General features: G+C 41.4%; 1 protein-coding gene across 3 annotated transcripts in view; it reads left to right on the top strand.

Moving 5' to 3' along the window:
* abl2 (c-abl oncogene 2, non-receptor tyrosine kinase) overlaps positions 1-22,574 on the top strand; it is a 100,070-nt gene that overhangs the window by 37,939 nt on the left and 39,557 nt on the right. The window lies entirely within an intron of this gene.

Consider the following 22,574-nt stretch of genomic DNA (forward strand, 5'->3'; position numbering starts at 1 on the left):
TACCAGTGGGCTTGGCTGGAGAAACTAGGGTCATGATAAACATGCAGTTTATAATTCCTAGTGTAAGAGTAGCTCGGTATACTGAAAAATATCACTGACAACCTGTGTTTCCAGATTTCGGATTTCTGGAATGCAGGGGTAATGTATTGCAACAGTGGCTGCACTTCTAAAATAGTTGACAGTCAGTGAAGTGCTTTTGGAAGTGCTGAGGACATGAAAGACATTGCATAAATGGAAGTTTTCTCTTATTGTTCCTTTCCTTATCCTTTTTTTTCTATGTCTTTCTTTGTGGTTCACAGGGTTGAGAAAACTCTGCCGTTTGGTGAAATTCTGGCCTTTTGATTACGATGTTCTGCTCTTTGAACTGTTTTTCCAACCTTTGCTTCCCCCTTGTCTTAGTCCCTTGTTTCACTTTGCATGTATGTAATCCAGCAAGCTCATGTTCTGTTGTTAGTATGGACTTCATCCTGTATGCACCAACTGCATTAAACACTGAAATGTTGAAATGCTGAGGTCACTTCGGTGATTTCATACAAATACACTGGCCCATGGTCTTGAAGTAATGGAAGGCAAACAAAGAGAAAAGCAATGCTTCAATCCACTTGAAACCTAATAATTCCATTAATTTGAGGTGGCTTGGAGTATTTGCATATCACTACTGGTCATAAAATATTGAAACAGTCACTCGGTCATGCAGATCTTGAATATTGCTGAAAAGAGACATTGTGAAGTTTTTTGTCTTGTACTCATCAGGACAATTGCAGGAATGCCAAATTTCAAACTATCAGCACAATTTATACTACAAGGGAAAATAATTCTGATCAGTTGGCTAGGCTAGCCTGTGCTTGTAAAACCCAAAACAAAACATTTACTGTTAGATGTGATTCTGCAATTGGGCAGCATTTGGCAAACAATCCTGAATGTGCTACACTAACAACCAATTTAAGATCATCAGTCAAGCTTATTACATGGTTTGTTTCAGCTTTCCAGAAGTGATATACATTCTACACTGGAAATTATTCTCTCCAAGCAAAATGAATATGTTCAAGCCTTTGAATTACCCAGGAGGTTCCCTGTTGCTTTCACCATGGCAACGCCTTAACCAGTCAAAGTTGACTTGCCGGCCAATCTGCACACTCTTCTCCTGTGGTATAAATTGTGGTCCTTGGAAATTTCGCATTCTTGTTTTTGTCCTGATGAATGCAAGACGAAAAACTTCAGCAGCATGCTTCCTTTTTGAGCACTATAAAAAAATGCTGTAATCTTCTGACCCCTTACACTGCAGTGACTTGGTCTCTTTGCTCTACAATGTGTATGTGATTCCTTGTCACAAAAAGAAATTCAGACATTTTTGTTCTAATCCCTGGATTCATTTTCACTTGTGTCTTGGAGTGGTAATTGAATCATACGAGCACAGATTTTGGGTGTGCCATGGTGCAGTGGATAGCAAAATTCAGGAACACTGCATTGTCCATTTGATACATATTACAGTTCAGCCAGCTTATGAAAGCCAATTAACTGAAGTAATTTAGCCACATGATTCAGATTTGCACCTTTCCTTTGTTGTGGACAAGCAGAACCATGACATGCACCAAAATAACTTCCAGGTTTAATGTGACTTCCAGTATGTCTTATTGGTGCCTCACTCTTCAGTGATTTAAGATGAGGGCTTGAGACTGTCACTTAGACAACAGTCTGTCCTGCTCCCTTTTCTAATCCAGAATCCGAGATGGGATCAAGCCCATCAGACTGCAACAGGTATAATCCAGAATCTATTCCAATTCTGCAAATTTTTGTTTAACTTCAAAGTTAGCAAATATTCGAGTGATAACCAGTTACTTAGACTCAGTTTGTTCTCCCGAGATTGTGTACAGGCAAGAAATTAAGTAATACATTTTAAGTTGTCTGAGAGCATTTGAAACAAAGCCTGCCATGGTTGTATGATGTAGATGACAAATGTGATAGTTAGAGGCCAACCTTTACATCGGGAAACGACCGTGGGCATTCCTCATGTCTTGACCCTAACCATTTTCAACAACAACATCAATGAACTTAACTCAGCTATAACATAAGAAGTTGGGACATTGCTGATGCTTGCACAATGTTCAGTTCCATTCACAATTTCTCATGCTGAAGCAGTATATGCCTATGTGCAGAAATTCTGGGCAATCTGGATGATGTGGCAAGTAATGTTTGTGCCAGGCACGGTGGCACAGTGATTAGCACTGCTGCCTCACAGCGCCAGGGACCCGGGTTCAATTGTGGCCTCGGGTCACTGTGTGGAGTTTGCACATTCTCATTGTGTCTGCGTGGGTTTCCTCTCGGTGCCCCGGTTTCACCCCACAGTCCAAAAATGTGCTGGTTAGGTTGATTGGCCATGCTAAATTGACTTGAGTGTCAGAGGATTAATGGTGAATATATGGGGTTTCCAATTGACGAGAACCATACTATCTCCTTGATATGTAATGGAATTCTTATCATTGAATTCCTCACCACCAACATCCTGGGGATTTATTATTGGCCTGAAACAGCACTGGATCAGTCATATAAATACTGTCATTTTAATACAAGAGCAGGTCAAAGGCTGGAATTCTGTGGCAAGTAACTGAGGACTCCTCAAAGTTAGTCTGCCATAGGATTCTCATTGAATCCCTACAGTGCAGAAGAAGGCCAATCAGCCTATCTAGTCAGCACCGAACACAATCCCACCCAGGCCTCATTCCCCTACCTTCTCATGTTTACCCTGTTAACTCCCCTGACACTCAGGTTTATTTAGCATGGCCAATCAACCTAACCCGCGCATCTTTGGACAGTGGGAGGAAACCAGAGCACCCAGAGGAAACCCACGCAGACACGGGGAGAATGTGCAAACTCCACACATTTGATCCGAGGCCAGAATTGAACCTGGGTCCCTGGCGCTGAAGCAGTGCTAACCACCGTGCCACCCCGTCTGCAAGGAGGAAGTGTGGAGTGTGCTGGAAAATACTCTCTATTTGCCCTAATGGGTGCAGCTTCATTAACACTCAACAAGCCTGACAACATCCAGGACCAAGCAGTCTGTTTGATTAGCACCCCTACTATCCACTTAAACGTTCACTCCTGATGCACAGTGGCAGCAGTACCATGTACCATGTGCAAAATGTGCTGCTGCCATCCATCAAGACTCCTTCAGCAGCATCTTCCAAATCCACAACCTCTACTCCTTGTCCAGAGCAGCCAACCAATGGGAACACCACCTGTAAGTTCCCCTTCAGGTCACAAAACATCCTGCCGTGGAATTATCTTGCTGTTCCTTCATTGTCACTGGATCAAAATCCTGGAACTTCCTCACTGCATTATGGGTGTGCCTACACTAAATGAACTGCAGGGTTCTAGAGCTTGACTAACACATTCTCGAAGGCATTTTGGGGTTGACAACATCTGCTGGCTTTGCCAATGATGCTCACATCTCGTGAATGGATTTTTTAAAACCCAAGGAAGAATTTAATTTGAATTTGGAGAAGCGAACATGTGTTTTAAAGTTTCTCTCCCCACGTCAGTGAATGCTGCATCTCCTGTTTAAACTGTCTTTGGCCTGGTAAATTCTACACGAGCAAATCTCGGTGTTGCATCATGAAATTCAAGCAATTGGACAGAAATTTAGGGAAATGTCGCCCTCATATTGCCAGTGGGAAACAGCCCTGGATGTCAGTCTCTCCTGATTTCCCTTGGGGGCGGGGGGGTGGGAATTGTGGGTGGCTGCCATTTCAGAATCTAGTTTTGTAAGTATTTCATGTAAGATGGTGATTCATTCATGTCTATTGTTCTTGAACACGATTTCATGATTCAGGAGCTGTGTCATGGTTTCTGTACGTAATGGTCGTTCATTTCAGAAAGAATGACGTTTGTGAAAATGCATTTAAAAATGTAGTCTTCATTTGGTATACTTCTGCTGTGCTGCTCACCCAGTCCACGCAATTACTTCATCCAAACTGAGGCAGCAATCAGAAGTGCTGAGACATGGCTTATTTTCCTAGAGCTATGGGGAGGGTAAAGTTAGTCTGCCCCTGCTTGATTCACAGTGAGTTTTGAGAAATGCATTTATTGTCAATGGGCGATGATTGTATCAGACTTTGTTGTGGTGCTTGCTGTAGTAAAATAACCTATTGGCACTCACTACCTGGGTTCTGACATCGGACTAGGGCAAGGTGGAGGTTACTGTGCATTTTTGCAATAATGATTTCTGCACTCAAATAATCTGGAAGATGATCTCTCCTTAGTTTTCTGCAAATACAAAACATTTTTAAGCAGAAGTAGTTGTCCAGAGAATTATGGTTGCTTTGCATCATCCATATTGTATTCACATTCAGTTTTGAAGTTTTAAAAATGTCAGATTACTGGGCAGTCCTTATGGGCAGTTAATTAGTTAATACGGAGACAGACAGAGAGACATGTCAGAGGTCCAGTCTCTTGCTGCACTGAGTCAACTCACCTTGGGCCAGGGTGTTATGTTATGATGTCAGTTAAGACCAGTCTGAAATTCAAGTGACTGAAAGAACATAGCCACAAAGTTCCATGGTTTAAAACAAAATAACTTTTATTATATAGGAATCAAACAAAATAAACACTAAATATTGTTTTGGGTAACCACCGAGATGGAGTTCGTACTTGAAAGTTGTGGTTGTATTGCTGAAAATCGTGACTAAGTGAAATGACTTTTAAGAGAATCATAGGTTCTCCGAGGAATCAATGTTACAGCCAGAGTTAGGTTCCTTCAGACATGGGGCGACATGGTGGCAGTGGTTAGCACTGCTGCCTCACAGCGCCAGGGACCTGGGTTTGATTCCTGGCTTGGGTCACTATCTGTGTGGAGTTTGCACATTCTCCCCTTGTCTGTGTGGGTTTCCTCCGGGTGCTCTGGTTTCCTCCCACAGTCCAAAGATGTGTGGGTTAAGCGGATTGGCCATGCTAAATTGCCCCTTGGTGTTGGGGACTAGCTAGGGTAAATGCATGGGATAGGGCATGGGTGGGATTGTGGTCGGTGCAGACTTGATGGGCCAAATAGCCTCACTGTAGGATTCTATTGTATGATTCCTCATCTGGCTAAACCAATGTAAAAGTTCAGGTGCTGTACCATACATGTATGGCATTGTGCATTCCAAGCTGAAACAACTTGCAAAACAAAATGGGACACTAAGTCTAAAAGAGTACACAATTCTGCACAATATACAATGTTTAAAAGAATGACAGTATATTCACCTACAAGGCATACTTTTAATTTACTTTCACCAAGCTCCATCGAGTGGCAGAAATTTGTCAGTGCAAGGAGCAGATGTAGTCCTGATTACCTGCATTGATCGATGCCTGCCACTGGATGGAGCCCAGGACTTCAGCAACAGAGCCAGGAGTGAAGCAGCAAGAACAGAGGTGGGGACAATGGGGAGACGGTGCCTGCAGACTAATGTTCTGGGTTCATGGGTACAAATCCCACCATGGTAGCTGGTGGAATTGAAATTCAATTAATAAAAACAAAATCTGGAATTGAAAAATAATCTCAGTGATGGTAACCATGATGCTGTCATAAATTATCATAACCCATCTGGTTCACTAATGTCCATCAGGAAAGGAAATCTGCTATCCATACCTACATGTGACTCCAGACCCACAGTAATATTGTTGAATCTTAAACTGTTCTCTGAGAGGCCAGCAAACCACCCAATGGTTGTTCAGTTTAATTCTTGTTTTTCTTTCTGGTGTTTTGACACTGAGTAACTTGTTGGGCACTTAAGGCAGTTAAGTGTCAGCCATATTGTTGTGGGATTGATAGCACATACAGAATAGTCTAGGTAAGGCCAAAGTTTCCTTACCAAAAGGCATTAGTGAACCAATTTTGGTTTTACAACAATCCAACAGCTTCATGGTCACTTCTATCAGAGCAGAATTTTTTCTTTGAAGTGTTCAAGTTCCTAATTTGCCATGGTGGGATTTGAATTTGTTTCCTCGGTATTATTAGTCCAGGCCATTGGATTATTAGTCCAATAATGTCACTGCCCATGATTGGAAATCTCCAGGCCATAGTCCAGTCATGTCCCTGCCTACTGGAATTTTTTTGTCTTTTATTTCCTTCCTTCACTTTAACTTCACAAATAGTGGTGGGAAGTACAACATCTGAGCAGCTTAAATTCTGTTGTTTATACATGCCATCACTGATTAAATAAGTTTTTACTAAGTCCTGAAAGGTAAATAGTTCTGGCTTTGCCCCATCATTTGGTGTCAGCTGTTCAATATATAAAATATTTTCAGCTCTTAATGTTTTATGAAAGCCAGTAAAGGGACAGTGCATGCAGCGCTGTGATGTCCCATTTAGGTGTAGAGCTAAATGCCTGACTCCAAGAGGTGAGTTACGGATCCCAATTGGAAGTGTTCACTCTTCCCATCGTCCTGAGCTAAGGGAATCTCACCATTGTCCATTCAGCCTCAATTTCTTGACTTTCTCCTGGCTGCGATTGTATTGTTGTCTTTTAACTTCGCTGATTTCCTCTTGGTTCTCATCAGCAGGTTTTTAAATCAGCTTAATTTTTAAGCCGTTTAGCTGGTGGTGTACATTTGACAACCTTCTAACCCTGATTGATCTGAAGACCTGCACTTGTTGATTCCCAGGGTGCCACACCATCACAGAATGTAGACTGATATCTTCTAAGAGGTGGTTAATATTGGAAAAGAAAAACTGAAGTAGCACTGGGAAAAGGCATAGGCAGAAGTGAATAACTTTCCCAGAGCTTAACCAGATGTGATGGCTTCTGGTTGCCCTCTGTATTCTTTTTCAAGGTGCCTTGTGATCCTTGAAGTGGTCAGTTTTATGCAAATTTTGTTGCTGATTGAAGATAGTTTCACTCTTTTTCTGGAAACTGAAAGGAAACTTTCCCAAATGTATTTCATACATGGAGGGAGACTTATACAAAATCCTTTGTATCCAGAGGCAGAGGGCTCTGAACTGCTGAGTATGAAACTTAATCCGAGCAGTTGGTTTTGAATTGAAGCACAGATCTTGGAGATGACTGATTATATGTTCACTGGCCAATCCATATACCTGGCCTGCCTCATAACTAAATTCAATTTTTTATGTCTTGCCCAAGCACTTCCTCTTGTTCTCAGCATTGGTGAAGTTATTGACGATCAGAAATCTGTTTCTTCCTGTAGGAGTGGCACAGTGGCACACCACCAGGGACTCGGGTTTGATTCTAGCCTTGGTAACGGTCTGTGTGGACTTTGCACGTTCTTCCCTGGTCTTCCTGGGTTTCCTCCAGGTGCTCTGGTTTTCTCCAAAGATGTGTAGGTTAGGTGAATTGGCCCTGCTAAATTGCCCTTTCGTGTCCATAAATGTGTAGGTCAAGGCGATTAGTGGGTAAATATGTGGGGTTTTGGGGATAGGGTGGGTGAAGGATGGGACTGGGTAAGATTCTGTGTTGGGGAGTCAGTTCAGACTTGATGGCCAAATGACCTCCTTTAGCACTGTACGAATTCTATGATTCTCTCGTGCAGGATTGTGAATTGTTCAGCGATAGAATGCAATCTACAGTACAAAACCTTTTAAACATTTTCTCAGTCTTGTCCTACCCTGAATAAACTCATGAAGATTTTGAATTGAAGGAGGCAGCAGCTGAGTTGGCACTAATATTGTCAGATGCTCTCGAACTTGTGGCTCGCACTTGAGAAGGTTACCACTGCTAAAACGTATGTTTTGTCTTTGTCTAGCTGGAATTGCCACTTTGTTGAATAGCTTGTGATATGCTGTTCTGGGAATTTGTCATGCAAGAAATTAGGCATTTTTAAAACTTGTATCATTCTCAGACTTTCCAACCACATTTGCTGCCTAAAAATACACAAGAAATGTACCTGCTCACATTCACATTTTTTGCTCATGTTAGCTGTGTGGCATCTGTAATTTTTCAGCAAGTTTGTGATGATGTGATTCACTAATGATGCAGTTTTCAAACAAAATGTGGGTGTCACGGTGACGCAGTGGTTAACACAGTGCCAGGGACCCAGGTTCAATTCTGGCCTAGGGTGTGGGGTTTGCACATTCTCCTTGTGTCTGCGTTGGTTTCTTCCAGGAGCTCTGGTTTTCTCCCATACTCCAAAGATGTGTGGGTTAGGTGGGTTGGCCATACTAAATTCTCCCTCAGTGTCCCAAGATGTATAGGTTAGATGGATTAGCCATGGTAAAATGTGTGGGGTTAAGGGGATAGAGCAAGGGAGAGGGCCTGGGAAAGACACTGTCAGTCAATGCAGATTGATGGGACAAATGGCCGCTTTCCGCACTGTAGCGATTCTATGTTGTAGCTAGCCTTTCATAAAATTGTAGTAATTGTGGTTTTTTTTAATGTATAGGATTTATTAAGTATTATTGCCTTTGATTGCATTAATCTGCCTTGTTTTGCAGCATGTTTGTGAGATTATGGGCAAGTTGTGCTTTCCTAGCCTCCTGACAGTTGATTAGATTTTTTATATTAATACACTGAGAGGGTCCAAATGTTTCATTCCTCTTGTAATGTTGCAGGCTAATTGTGAGCATCCTGCTTGATACTGTGAAGCTCGACTGCAGCTGTCTGTGTTTTCATGTCTGGTAGCATGGTGGAGCTGTTTCCCATTAAATTTCAAAGTACTGTATTGCAGTTAGACTGAGTAGTGTAGAACATTTGTTAAAGGAATTATTGGCACAAAAGGAAAACACTGCAGCTGCTGGAAATGTGTATTATAGACAGAAAATACCAGAAATACTGGGCAGGTCAGGCAGCATCTGTGGAAGGAGAAACCGAGTTCATGCTTCAGGCTGATGATGACTTTTCACCAGACTCAGCTCTTTGGGTTGTACTTCCACAAGCACCTTTCCTGATCGAATAACTTAGCCATTGGCATTCTTGATGTGCAATCCTCGACAGCAGATTTCATTTGACTGTGGAGACGTCACAGTTGGAACTAATTCTGTTGTCACACAATTACATGCACAAATTTCCAGAAGGGGTCCGTCCGTAAGCTATCTTATCAGGAGTTGGGACCATTTGGTCCCTCCTTCCCTCATTAACTCGAGGCTGGTTGTGGTGCCCCAACTGCTGCGTTGGCTGAATGCTGACACATTGGAGACCAGTTTGAAGCTGTGATTTCTGGTCCAAGTTCTAAATGGATAAATCTGCCAAGCCATTGGGAGCCTCTGGCCTACTTTTCAAATACCCTCATCCATTGAGGAGAGAAAAGAAATCCCATCTCCAATGCAGAAACACGCATCTTTGTTTATCCCACAGATTGGAAGGAAGTTGTAAATTTAGAATGTGCCCAGGAGTTGATTCCATGCTGCCTGACCTCAGGACAATGCATGACCAACTGAACACTCAGTTTCTGTACCTTTTAAATTAAAACACAGACATTTAGTCCCAGTACAGTTAACACTGACATGATAAAGATGATAATCAGCTGATATATCAACTTGTATTGCAGCACCTTGTATTCTGAGTGTATCTGTGTTTGATGAATTTGGGCAGGCAGTGAGTGCATATTTGATTTATTATTGTCACATGTATTAGTATACAGTGAAAAGTATTCTCGCACGCTATACAGACAAAGCATACCAATAAAGTTTTGAACACTTTGATCAAATTGCATATGTGGTTTTAACTAATGAACATGCTAATCCTGTTTGCACATCACTTGTTGTATCCCAATTAAAATTAGTCTTTTTAATCTTTTTGCACATTTCATGTCAATTTGTTTTCTGTTAATTCTCATTTCACCATTTGTAATGGCACCTACTGTGGAAATGTAATCACGCCCTCTTTCCAATGGTCAGGCCATTGCTAACCAGATTGGAATTCCATGTGACACGTTAACCCAGGCAGTTTCCAGAAATTGATATGAATGTGGGAATCTATAATAGAAATATAAAAAGATAGATTGGAAATTGAATTACATCTGCATGTCCTGGTTTAACAACCTTCTAACTGCCCTTCTCCAGTTGAACATTAGAATACCTTGACTCGCTCTGCACAGTGTATAGGAGGTAACTAGTAATATAAAAAGGGCACATCTTGCCTATTCCCTCAGACTGTGTTATATTTGAATAGCAAAAGCATGAAGAGTCAAAAGTTGTTGAGAATGACCTAGCCAACTCTATTTCAAATGCAAAGGAAGCCAGAATTGTGATTTGCAACCTTAAGCGCAATTTAACCCCTGACTAAACTCAGCAATTCCATTTTGAGGCTTTTAAAGGGGACAGTTTCTCTTTAACAAATAATACCTGTGCATTGCAGGTTTTCAAAAAAAAAAAGGCAATTTAATTTTGGAATACAAATTGTACATTAGCAGAGTTTTGCTCTGCCAATTCGCCATCTATACATTACACATTGTGATTGCTTTAGTTTGAGATATTACCCTTTCTACTTCCCTAGTTATGTGGCTCACAAGGGCACTGATTCCAGCATGGATCAGCTGTAGACCGTACCAGCAGCACAGATCCCACTTTCCCCCGCAATGGTGCCAGTGCCTCACGAACTTGAACCCATTTCTCCCACACCAGTCTTTGAGTCATGCACCAGATTTGTCCTGTGCCCGTTTGCATGTGGCTAATGGAATAATCAAGAGATTGACCTCGGAAGTTCTGCTTAATTTGGTGCCTAGGTTCTCACACTGACTATGCATGTCCACCTTCTTTGTCCTATCTATGTCATTGGCACCCATGTGGACCAGGACGAATGGGTGATTCTCCCACTGCAAGTTCCTCTCCGGCCTAAGCAGATGTTCTGAACACTGGCACCGGATAGGCAACACAGTCATTTGGACTCTTGCTCTTTGCTGCAGAGAATGGTGTCAATCCCTCTGACTATACTATCGTCTACTTCCACTACATTCCTATTTGCTTCCCCCCCACACATCCTCACCACTTGAATGGCTTCCTGTACCATGGTGCCTTGGCCAGTTAACTCATCCTCTCTGCAGCACCCACTCATTTCAACAAGTTTAAAAAAACCTAAAACCTGTTGGACTGTGACCAGTAAAGGCTGAGGCTTTTGTGCTCCTGTCCTCTGAGTTCCCTAACCTGCCTCCCTTGCAATCATGCTCTCCTACCTGGATCACTGACCAAATCAGAAAACCCTGTCCTAAGAGATGTGATGTGACTGCTTCTTGGTGCAAAGAATCTAGCAACTTTCCTCCTTCATGATGCGCCACAGTGTCTGTAGTTCAGCTTCCAGCTCATATATTGAGTTGAAGTTGCTCAAACTTCAAACACTCAATGCAGACCAGTTTGATCTGGATCAAACTTGCATCCAGGAGTTCCCATATGCTACAGGGTTATTTAATGACCTTTGAGTAAAGGCACCCCTAGATAGCAGCGACCAGAATATGATTGAATTTTACATCGAGCGTGCAAGGGTGAAGAGTGGGTCTAAGATGAGTATTTTAAACTTAAATAAGGGCAACTATATGGTCATGAAAGCTGAGCTCGGTGAAGTGGACTGGGATTCTAGGCTAGGGGATAGATAGAGAAGCAGTGGCAGACATTTGTATTTCAAAATACTCTATGTATATTGGTGCAGTAAAGCAAAATCCTGAACTGAGATTCTACCATCCATTGTTAACAAAAGAAATTAAGCAAAGCACCAACCATGAGGAAAAAAATACAACTGCGCAAAGATGAGTGGCAGGTCAGATGACTGGTCAGAATATAAAGAATGCACAGAATTGCTAAAAGGTCAGTCAGGAGAAAGAAATTCAAGCACAAGAGGAAGCTCGCAAGAAATGTAAACAAGACCGTACAAACTATAAGCGATGAAAGTAGTAAATATTAGCCCAACCTCACCCACTATTGGTCAGTCAGCTCTCTCCCTTGTAGCCTCTACTGCTACAGCAGGGCAAGACCACTCTGAAGACTCCTGAAATCAAAGAAAAAAAATCAAAAAGCACCTCTTTTCCGACTACATCGAATTCCTGATACCCACACTCACTCTTGCGGTGTCTCACTCAGAATGAAGTCTTGTGTATAAAGCTCACTGATCATGCACTTTCAATAGTCCCTTTCCTAAATAGAGCTCTGGTCTGAATGCCAACTATAAAAAAATTCTGAATTTTACAAAAGATTTAAGAAGTTGAGATTCCTTGTCACCATCCACCAGCATCCAATCCTAGGTCAAACTCAACTGAAGAACAGAATTTCTTCATATCAATAGTTATCAAAAGATTCAAACCTCATGTTACAAATGAATGTCTGTTTAATTTGCAAGCATTGTAATAAATCCAACCTTTAATTGGTAAAGTGATCGCGTTGCCTGGGTTAATTTGATCAGTTATTCCCTGGATCACCATGGAAACAATGATTTGAGTGACTGAACTACGGCTGTTGTGACAATGGTTCTCAAGCTGTTAGTTGCATTTTTTCAGAACATCTACAGGTGAAGAGAAATATTAAATGCACAGGGAAATTAGTTAGGGAATGGAACATGCCATTTTGAAGTTGGAATGAGCAGGATCAAATATTGCCAATATTTAAACAAGAACTTCCCAAACTTTTTTTCCTCTTTCTGTCCTGCGATGTACCCTCTGGTCAAAGTACAATCTCACAGGCATCAAATGACTTGAGCAGCATTTCTTTAAGTAAGCACTTGGATGGTGTATTTTAATTTTGATTTGATTCACTATTGTCACATGTATTGGTATACAGTGAAAAGTATTGTTTCTTTCGTGGCATACAGACAAAGCATGCCATACATAGAGAAGGAAAGGAGAGAGTGCCAGATGTAGTGTTACAGTCATAGCTAGGGTGTAGAGAAAGATCAAATTAATACAAGGTAGGGCCATTCAAAAGTCTGATGGCAGCAGGGAAGAAGCTGTTCTTGAGTCAGTTGGTATGTGTCCTCAGACTTTTGTATCTTCTTCCTGACGGAAGAAGGTAGAAGAGGACAGTATCTCCAGAATGCGTGGGGTCCTTAATAATGCTGGCTGCTTTCCAAGGCAGTGGGAAGTGTAGACAGTGTCAGTGGATGGGGGGCTGGTTTGTGTGATGGACCAGTCTTCGTTCACGACCCTTTGTAGCTTATTGCGGTCCTGGACAGATACCAAGCTGTGATACAACCAGAAAGAATGCTGGTGAGAGTCGTAGTGGGCATGCCAAATTTTCTTAGTCTCCAGAGAAAGTAGAGGCGTTGGTGGGCTTTCTTAACTATCGTGTCGACATGGGGGATCAGAACAGGTTGTTGGTGATCTGGACACCTAAAAACTTGAAGCACTCGACCATTTCTACCTCATCCCTGTTGATGTCGACAGGGCCATGTCCTCCACTACACTTCCTGAAGTCGATGACGATCTCCTTCGTTTTATTGACATTGAGAGAGAGATTATTGTCATTGCACCAGTTCACCAGATTCTCAATCTCTTTCCTGTACTCTGTCTCGTCATTGTTTGAGATCCGACCCACTACAGTGGTGTCATCAACAAACTTGAAAATTGAGTTGGAGGGGAATTTGGCCACACAGTCATAGGTGTATAAGGGAGTATAGTAAGGGGCTGAGGACACCGCCTTGTGGGGCACCGGTGCTGAGGATGATCGTGGAGGAGGTGTTGTTGCTTATCCTTACTGATTGTGGTCTGTGGGTTAGAAAGTCTAGGATCCAGTCACAGAGGGAGAAGCTGAGCCCCAGGCCACCAAGTTTGGAGATGAGTTTTGTAGAAATAATATGTTGAAGGCTGAGCTGTAGTCAATAAAAAGGAGTCTGACAGAGGTGTCTTTATTATCCAGGTTGTCAGGTTATTCAACAATATAGGATTTGCATCCAAGCCTGATCCTGTTAACATTTACTTTTACATCCAAGTGCCATCCCGAAGAGTTACTGGGCAGTCATTAAGAAAAGACATTCTGTTTTTGCGCTTATCTTAAGATCGCTGCAGTAAGCTTGGAAAACTGTGGTTGATACCTTGGCATTGACCTGTTGACTTATTACAGACTAGAGTTTTGACATGTGACTGTCCAGCCCTGTACTTTGCTAGATGATGTATTTTCTCACCAAAGGGATCTCCTTCATGATAAGACACCATCTTGGACAAACTGCAAGGAACGTTAGATGTAATGTAACATGAATTTACTTCCCTCGTGGTTGGCACCATTATTACAAAAAAAGCAAGTTGGATACTGCACAGAATGCATGTCACAACTGGAAATGAGCTCTTGCTAAGACAGGTCTGATACCAAAAGCTCCATGCTGCTGGCAACAGCACAGGATTTCCATTTCCATTATGTGGTGATGATGCATACTTGTAGCTTAGTAACCATAAACAAAACAGAGCAAATACATACACTAACTACCTGATTGTTCTGATGCCACGTGAAACAGATTTTGTTCTTATCCATTCCTTGAATGTGTGAAGCGTTTCAGTTTCACCACATTTCAAAGGCTATTGAATAAATATTTTTAAATGGAACTTATTAGCCACAACAGTTTGGACATAATTACCAAATGTTGCAGGTGGAAAGAAAAAATGCTGAAAGAGGGACTTCTTGGAGGAACAATGTCACTGTTGGCAGCCTGCTTTTTGTGCAAAGCTCCACTGATAAAATACAACAGCTCATTTCAGTTTGACAGAAGCACAACTCCTCAATGCCAAAGGTGTGTTAACCATTGGAGTTGATCTTATTAAACTCTGCTCCCCAATCACTGAATTCATGTTCCTCCTTAGTCATGTCTCGAGCTAAACCAGATGGTTTGCAACCTTGGCATCCTGCTGAATCTTCAAACCTAATTACTTGTTCATCGCATGGACAATTTATTTCTAACTCCGCTCCTGTGTTTACCTCCCCCTAACCCCCAGTATGGCTTTATTACCAATGTTGTCATTGCTTGTTTTCCATCTTTCACCCTCCAGAACATCCAATTTATCCAAATCTTGCTGCACATAAACTAACCTGCTTTTCCATCACTTCTATCCTCTGTGACTTTTCCCCAATTTAAAATGTATCTATAAATGTTTCCATGACCTTGTCCTACACTATTGTCTCTGCTAGCTGTCCACACACACCCTCCTCCATATTGTTTCTCTGTGTGCATTCTCTTTCCCTTCAGATAATTGTGACAGAACCTTCAACCTCTCCTTGCGGTTTGGAATTTTGTCCCAAAGCCAATTGACCATTGCAGCTTGCTATCAAAAAAACTCTTCAAAACCATTAGGGTTTTCTCCTCACCCACTGAGTTCCTGACTTGGCACGTGTTTTCTGTACAGTGTGTGAGGTTCCATGGAAGTGTTTTGCATGTTAGAAATGTCACATTCATACAAATACTTCAGAGAGAGGTGTCTGTTCTGTTCCATGCTGTAATTGGACCAGAGCAATAAAAGATGCTAATGTTTTCACTAGATTTCTGCAAGAAAACTACTGCACTTAAATATCCCACCTGCTATCAAATCTTCAACATAAAATACCAACTGTTCACATGCACATCAAGACCATTTGCTGAACTTGGCTTGTTACAGCAAGCAGTATTCCTTTCAGAAATCTTGTCACTTATCCAGTGCTATCCTGCTGTAATCGCTCCGTCTCGACCTCTCCTCAATCAGACAATGTCTGTTAAAGGCCTTTGTGTTTCATCAGCAAGAAAAAGTTAATATTGTAATAACTTAGGTGTTTTGAGAATGGGACAATTGCACCATTGTTTCAGGTAACATAAATAGAAGCTATAAGGAGTCAATATGAAAGTGTTGACTGTTGTAAAATTTTATAACTATCATCAGTTCTAAGAATCCATGTTTTCTCATAGGTTGCAAAACTTTAATGTTTGAGGCATGCTGAATATGTGATACCTGATCAGTGTTCAGACTGCATGTTCTGTTGTACTTCAAGAACAGTTTAAATATTTTTGTCTTTTAGTGATTGAATTATGATCGAGCATGTGACTAGGTGACTTATTTGTTGTGATTGATAACACCATTGACTATATTTCAGTTGAAAATGTTCAACTGGGAATGCTGGAGGCATTAGCATTCATACTGGGGCAAATGGTGTCTCTTAGGAAAACATACAATTTCAGAAAGAATTGGCAACATCGTAGCATTGAATTATTTGGTTGCATCTGCCACCGATCACAGTTAAATACTTGGTCACACTCATTATTGATATGCACATATGAAGGATCCCCTTGAGTGAATACTAAAAGAAGCAGGTAAACTCTCTCCACCTCACACCCTCCACACTTTCCCAGCATGTGTTGGGGAAAGAAAAGGAGAAATTTGAAGGAAAGTTTTATATGACAAGTTATTGGGCAACTGTTCCAAGTACTTGTATTTATGGCGGTAGTCCAACGAACAATCGCCAGGCAAGCCTTCCAGTAAAGGAATAATTTCCAAACGTTTGATTTGCTAACAAGTGCTGTACAACAGTACCATTACTCCACCAGCTGTACTGTAGCGTTAAGATTGTGATTGCAGTGTAGTGCAATTGTTTGGTGAGTTGACTGCACATGTTTATTGCGATTGTAATTGTAACCTGAGAGGAATGTCTCTTGGGGTGTTGTCGGTATTAGTCATTTATTCCGATTCCATTTCAGAACTGCCTTTTAAATACAACAAGGCTCCTCTAATGGATTATAAAATAATTACAGGCAAGAGGAAATTGTTTTGGACAATCTAAATTCATTCATCCAGAGAGATTCCACCTTTCCCCATGTAGCATCCAACTGCCAAATGTTTCATAATTTTCTAGCCACACCCCCATAATCTGCCTTGTTCTGAATGGCGTCTTGCACAAACCGGATCTATTTTGATTTGATTACCATTGTCACATCCTACTCGCCACACTATTGCTATTCTAATAACTTGAACTTGTGGCTCTGCCATAATTAAAAACATAGGAACAGGCAAAGGCCATTCGGCCTCCTGAGCCTGTTTCCCCATTTAGTTGGACCAAGATGTTCCAAATCTTAGCGCCATCTACCCACCTTGTTGTCTATGTATTCCTAATATCTTAATCTCAATTGGCTCAGTCTCAAGAGCTTTTGGGAGGAACAGAATTCCATATTTTCACTACCCTTTCTGTAGAGGTGTTTCCTGACGAAATTCATGGTTAGCTTAACTCTCGATTTTATGCCCCTTGTTCTGGACTCCCTCACCAGAGGAAATGGTTTCTCTTGCCATGTAAAATTGGAGTTGATTGTTGAAGTAATTTATGCAATCGTTGATCAATTTGTGTATTTGTTTACCAACGTATATGTAACTTGTCATGAATATGGTGATTTAACATGCTGTTTTATTTTTGCCATGTATATAAAAAGAGTTAAATATTGATACTCAAAAATAGCTTCTTGTGAGCAACTCGAGTATGCTCATTCAGTTACCAATGTGAATGTTTAGAAAATATAATTGGAAGCAATCATAACCTCAAAGCAGTCATATTGAATCCTGGTAAGTTTAAGTTCTCATAAGGTTAAAGGAACTCTCGGGTTCAAAACAAACTGGAGTTTTAGCTTCATCTAATATGAGGTTTCCTCCTTTAGCATGTCCTGGCACTGTTTTGTTCTACAGTTGGATGGCTGTGATGAAAGTTGTACGATAAACCTCAACACAGATGTTATTGCAAAATTGGAAGTTGTCTTGCTGTAGTGTTGTGGCCAAATGGCCAACAGCCAGAGCAACTAGGCCCAGCACAGAATTGGACAATCTAAATTAAACAGCAGCCACGTCTCAGGACGTATGAGACCAACCTTCGCAAAGAAGACCGTGAGTTCAAGAGCCGACGGTGCTCAGTGAATCGGACCCGGCAGCTCAGTCAAGTTCATCAACATGGGTAGTGTTAGAAATCTTCGACAGAATAAAGTATGAAGCTGTTGTGGGAATTGAGAGTTGTTTTTGTGTAGTGTTTGTATAATAAGGATTTGTTAATAAAATCGGATTATCTGCGAATCAATTCCTGTCCTTTGTTCACCTCATCAGTAAAAGCACCTGGGTAAACGTGTTTTAGTACAAACAGATCAAAGTGCCTCATTTCCACACAACAGTATTGAAGTATAAAAGTACCTGCAGAAATCCCACCTCAAGTTGGAGTAAGTAGGAATGTGGGCTTTGTATTCTGCTCCACTCCGAACAAGAGGTAACACTTGAGGCAAAAGTAGTAGAGCAGCAACTAAAATGTATTTTAAAATGATATTCCTCCCTCTTCTCCCCTCTCCAGATTCTCTCGGGTGTGCACCAAAATATCCACCAGGTCTCTTGATATTGTTGCTTTGAATTACTCATTGATAAACTCACAACAGTAGGGCAGTGATTTTGGATAATGATCCTTCCCAAAGGCACAGGAGTGGTTAAAATACTTGACCGATGCTCAGCATTCCTCTTATTTTTTTCATTCATGGGATGTGGGTGTTGCTGGCTCGACCAGCATTCATTGCCCATCCCTAATTGCTCTTGAGAGGTTGATGAGCCGCTGCATTGAACTGCTGCACTCCATGTAGTATAGGTATATCCACACTGCTGTTAGAGAAGGAGTTCCAGGATTTTGACCCAGTAACAGTAAAGGAATGGCGGCATAGTTCCAAACCAGGATGTTCAATGGCTTGGAGGGGACCTGCCAGTACATGGTGTTCCCATGTGTCTACTGTCCTTATCTTTCTAGATGGTAGCGGTCGTAGGTTTGGAATGAACTGTCTAAGGAGCTTTGGTGAGTTCCTGTCGTGCATCTTGTGGATGGTACATACCGCTGCTACTGTGCATTGATGGAGGGAGTGAATGTTTGTAGATGGGTGCCTGTCAAATGGGCTGCTTTGTCCTGGACTGTGTCAAGCTTCTTTGGGGTTGTTGCAGCTGCACTTATTTTAGGCAAGGGGAGAGTATTCCATCACATTTCTGAGATGTGTCTTGTAGATGGTGGACAGGCTTTGGAGGTTCACTACTCACTGCACAATTTTAGCCTCTGTCCTGCTCTTGTGGCCATGGTATTTATATGTGCAGTCCAGTTTCTCGTCCGTGTTAATCTCCAGGATGTTATTGCTGCAACTGAAATTAGCTATTTGATTTTTGGAAGATTATGGGAACAAACATTGATCTCGCATTCTTGTCTCAATGCCCCTTTCTGTGCTGTGTTTTTTAATATCTGCATAGTCATGTTGAAGACTATAGTAATCACAGGACTGCACGGATGGCCATCTGGAACTTTTTCACGGACATGCCTGAACATTTAGCTGCAAGAAGCACCTGGAGTTGAGCAATCCCATTGATAGGAAAATGGAAAGTCTCAGGGCATTTCTTTAAAGAAAAGGTCGGTACATTTTTTGAAAAAATTACCAATCTGAAATTCCCCTGAAAATACTGCAGACACTCTGCAGGTCAGGCGGTATCTGTGGAGAGAGGAAAGTAGGATTAACGTTTTGAGATAATGATTTTTTAGTGCGAGATCATCAGCCTGAAACATTAACCTCATCTACCTCTCTCCATAGATGCTCTCCAGTATTTTCTCTTTTTTGCTCCACGCCTTAACAGTTGTGCACGTACAATAGTATCTCTACGGAAGGAGCAATCACCTATTTCCAAAAGAGACCTGATTTAAACAGCTATGACAATGCTGTGGAGAAGTACCTGATTACCTTCTGTTTGTTTGTCTCCATAATAACTTAAAGATGTGTGTAAGTTTATACACTGGACTGAGTTGAGTCATTAGTTAACCACGTTGTATTGTATTATTTGCTTAAATGAATAAGCAGGGCTAAATCCATTGACTGCACATAATGACAGATCAATGAAATTTCTTTGTGCATTTTTTCAGAAAGAATCTTGGGATGCTTCATTACATTAAAGGCATCATTTAAATACAGGTTGTTTAAAAGATAATTCATGTGTGCCTGTGCACTGGTAGTTTTCATCAATTTTTGTAAATGAAGAAAATAGCAATTTTCTGAGTTCACTGTGCAGATTTGTCACAGTACTTTGAAGAACAGTACACAAAATTATTATGCATGTCCGGCGTCGCATACAGTTCCAGGGAAGGGGATGGGATGGGACAAGGTAGTTAGCCTGTGATCTGGGGAGTTCAAGTAAGTCACCAGAATCAATGATCCCACTTAATTGAAGTGGTGATCTGGTTCACTTTTTTGTTCCCTGGTCTGTGTACATTGAGGGACAGTGTCTTTCAGGAAGTCTGAGGAGAGGACCTAGAACCAGTTTAAGGTGATTCTTAATTACCAAGTGTTTACTTCTGCTATTTTCCTTTCTCCATCTTGTGAGGGAGAGAACTGACAGGTGGTGATTTAACCTGAGGGTTGAAAAAGTGGGCCTTCATGAATAACCTCAGCCAGTACAGGAATTGAACCCATGCTGTTGGCGACACTCTGTATCATGAACCAGCCATTGAGTCAACTGAACTAACTGACTCCAGGAGACCACAAGGCACACGAGTGATATTAATTTGTTTGCTGGTGGAACAATGGCTCATTTGAAATTAACATAGCAGCCAGTTTTTTTTGCTTGCGATAAAGACAGGCTGCAGAAGCCATGTGGGCAGAACCCAAGAGGGAAAACTTTGAGAGACATCATTAGAGGAGATTTTCTGCCAAGGAAGAACAAAGACGAAGGTATTGTTATAACAGGTGTGAGAGGAATGCGCAGTTCATGTCACCTCACTACTCCAGAGGTTGCACTATTAGTCTGAATGTTAAATTCATTCACCAAAAGTGGCCAATTATTTACCTTTGCCACTGTTAGATGCCCAATAAAAAAAGTTTAATCCAGCTTCTTTCAATAACCTCAATGATTTATGTATTATGAAACAAAACTTATTTTTAAAACAAGTTGCAAGAACTGGTTAACACACAATTTCTATTGTGGATGTCCCTCAGCCCAAGTGAACATCTTTTTTAAAAAAAAAATCCAAGTGTTCAAATAGTGAAATTTTATGAGAAAAATACAGTTCTTGAAGACATGGTTTCCTATAAGTATCCATAAATCAACAGTTATTCTGCTGCACATGAATCTCAGCAACGTTGAAGTGTTGTAACTGCAGTACTTATGAGGAACAAGAAACTCCTCTTTCCCAAAACAGAGTAGAATACTCTGTACTAGAATACAAGAGCAGGGATGTACTTCTGAGGCTGTATAAGGCTCTGGTCAGACCCATTTGGAGTATTGTGAGCAGTTTTGGGCCCCGTATCTAAGGAAGGATGCGCTGGCCTTGGAACGGGTCCAGAGGAGTTTCACAAAAACGATCCCTGGAATGAAGAGCTTGTCGTATGAGGACTTGAGGACTCTGGGTCTGTACTCGTTGGAGTTCAGAAGGATGAGGAGGGGTCTTACTGAAACTTACAGGATACTGCGAGGCCTGGATAGAGTGGATGTGGAGAGGATGTTTCCACTAGTAGGAAAACTAGAACCAGAGGGCACAACCTCAGGCTAAAGGGACGATCCTTTAAAACAGAGATGAGGAGAAATTCCTTCAGCCAGAGAGTGGTGAATCTGTGGAACTCTTTGCCGCAGAAGGTTGTGGAGGCCAGGTCATTGAGTGTCTTTAAGACAGAGATAGATTGGTTCTTGATTGATAAGGGGATCAGGAGTTATGGGGAAAAGGCAGGAGAATGGGGATGAGAAAAAGATCAGCCATGATTGAATGGCGGAGCAGACTCGATGGGCCGAGTGGCCTAATTCTGCTCCTATGTCTTATGGTCAAAACCTGCTTGGCTTGAGTCCACCTGAAAAGGCAAAGGTGAACTGACAACAAAAGCTATCGCAGCTGCTGAACACAACTCTTCAACTTCAACCCTTCACTCCAGAAAACTAACACTTCAACTGCAAGCCATGGGCCTGGAATTATATCTTAAGGGACTGAATTTCATTTGTATAAGTAACTATTTATCCTTACCTGCATTTGATCTTTGTATGTATTCAGGTCGCAACTTTATTACTTAAGTCACTTGCAGCAGTAGTTTCGTAATAAATTAACCTTTATCTTGCTGAAGACAAAACGAGCTTTGGTTATTTTTCAGCTGAATCACTTACAAATTTAAAAGGGGACGACGACATACAGATGCGCACACATGCTTATCTCTCAGAGCACTTTGAAGAAATGCCTTTTACATGGTTGTGACACAGCCTTCACACTGCTTGACATTGAAGCATTCTTGTTTGATATCCAATGTCAAAGGAGCATTAGGGCAGTTTGGAGGTTGCTCAAATAGCCCAATGGAATTTAACATGTCATGATGGCCCAGATCCCTGGAAATCATATATTTGTGTGCTGAGCTATGCCCACAATATTCCAGTCTTTACACATCCCCTTTGTAGATGAAATTGAAAGCCTGAATAAAGCCATGAATATCTGAATGTTAGAAATTAAAATTTGGACAATGTACCATTTCAATCGATAAATTAATATCTTTAGCTCAAGTAATTAAGTGAAAAATAGCACTGTTAATGCATGCCTGCACTTCCCCAAAGCAGCTGGGGAGAGTGAGGGCCTCAGAGATTTTACATGAATAGACCAATTGAAGGCTTATCAGGTGTTAGCAGAGTTGTCTGGGCCTGGTTTGTAGTAGTTGGGGCATATGGTATCAGCATTGCATCAGGCTGTGACCAGCTGTTGGCAGTCA

Source organism: Mustelus asterias, chromosome 8, assembly GCF_964213995.1.
Source record: "Mustelus asterias chromosome 8, sMusAst1.hap1.1, whole genome shotgun sequence".
In the NCBI taxonomy this organism is placed as follows: Eukaryota; Metazoa; Chordata; class Chondrichthyes; order Carcharhiniformes; family Triakidae; genus Mustelus; species Mustelus asterias.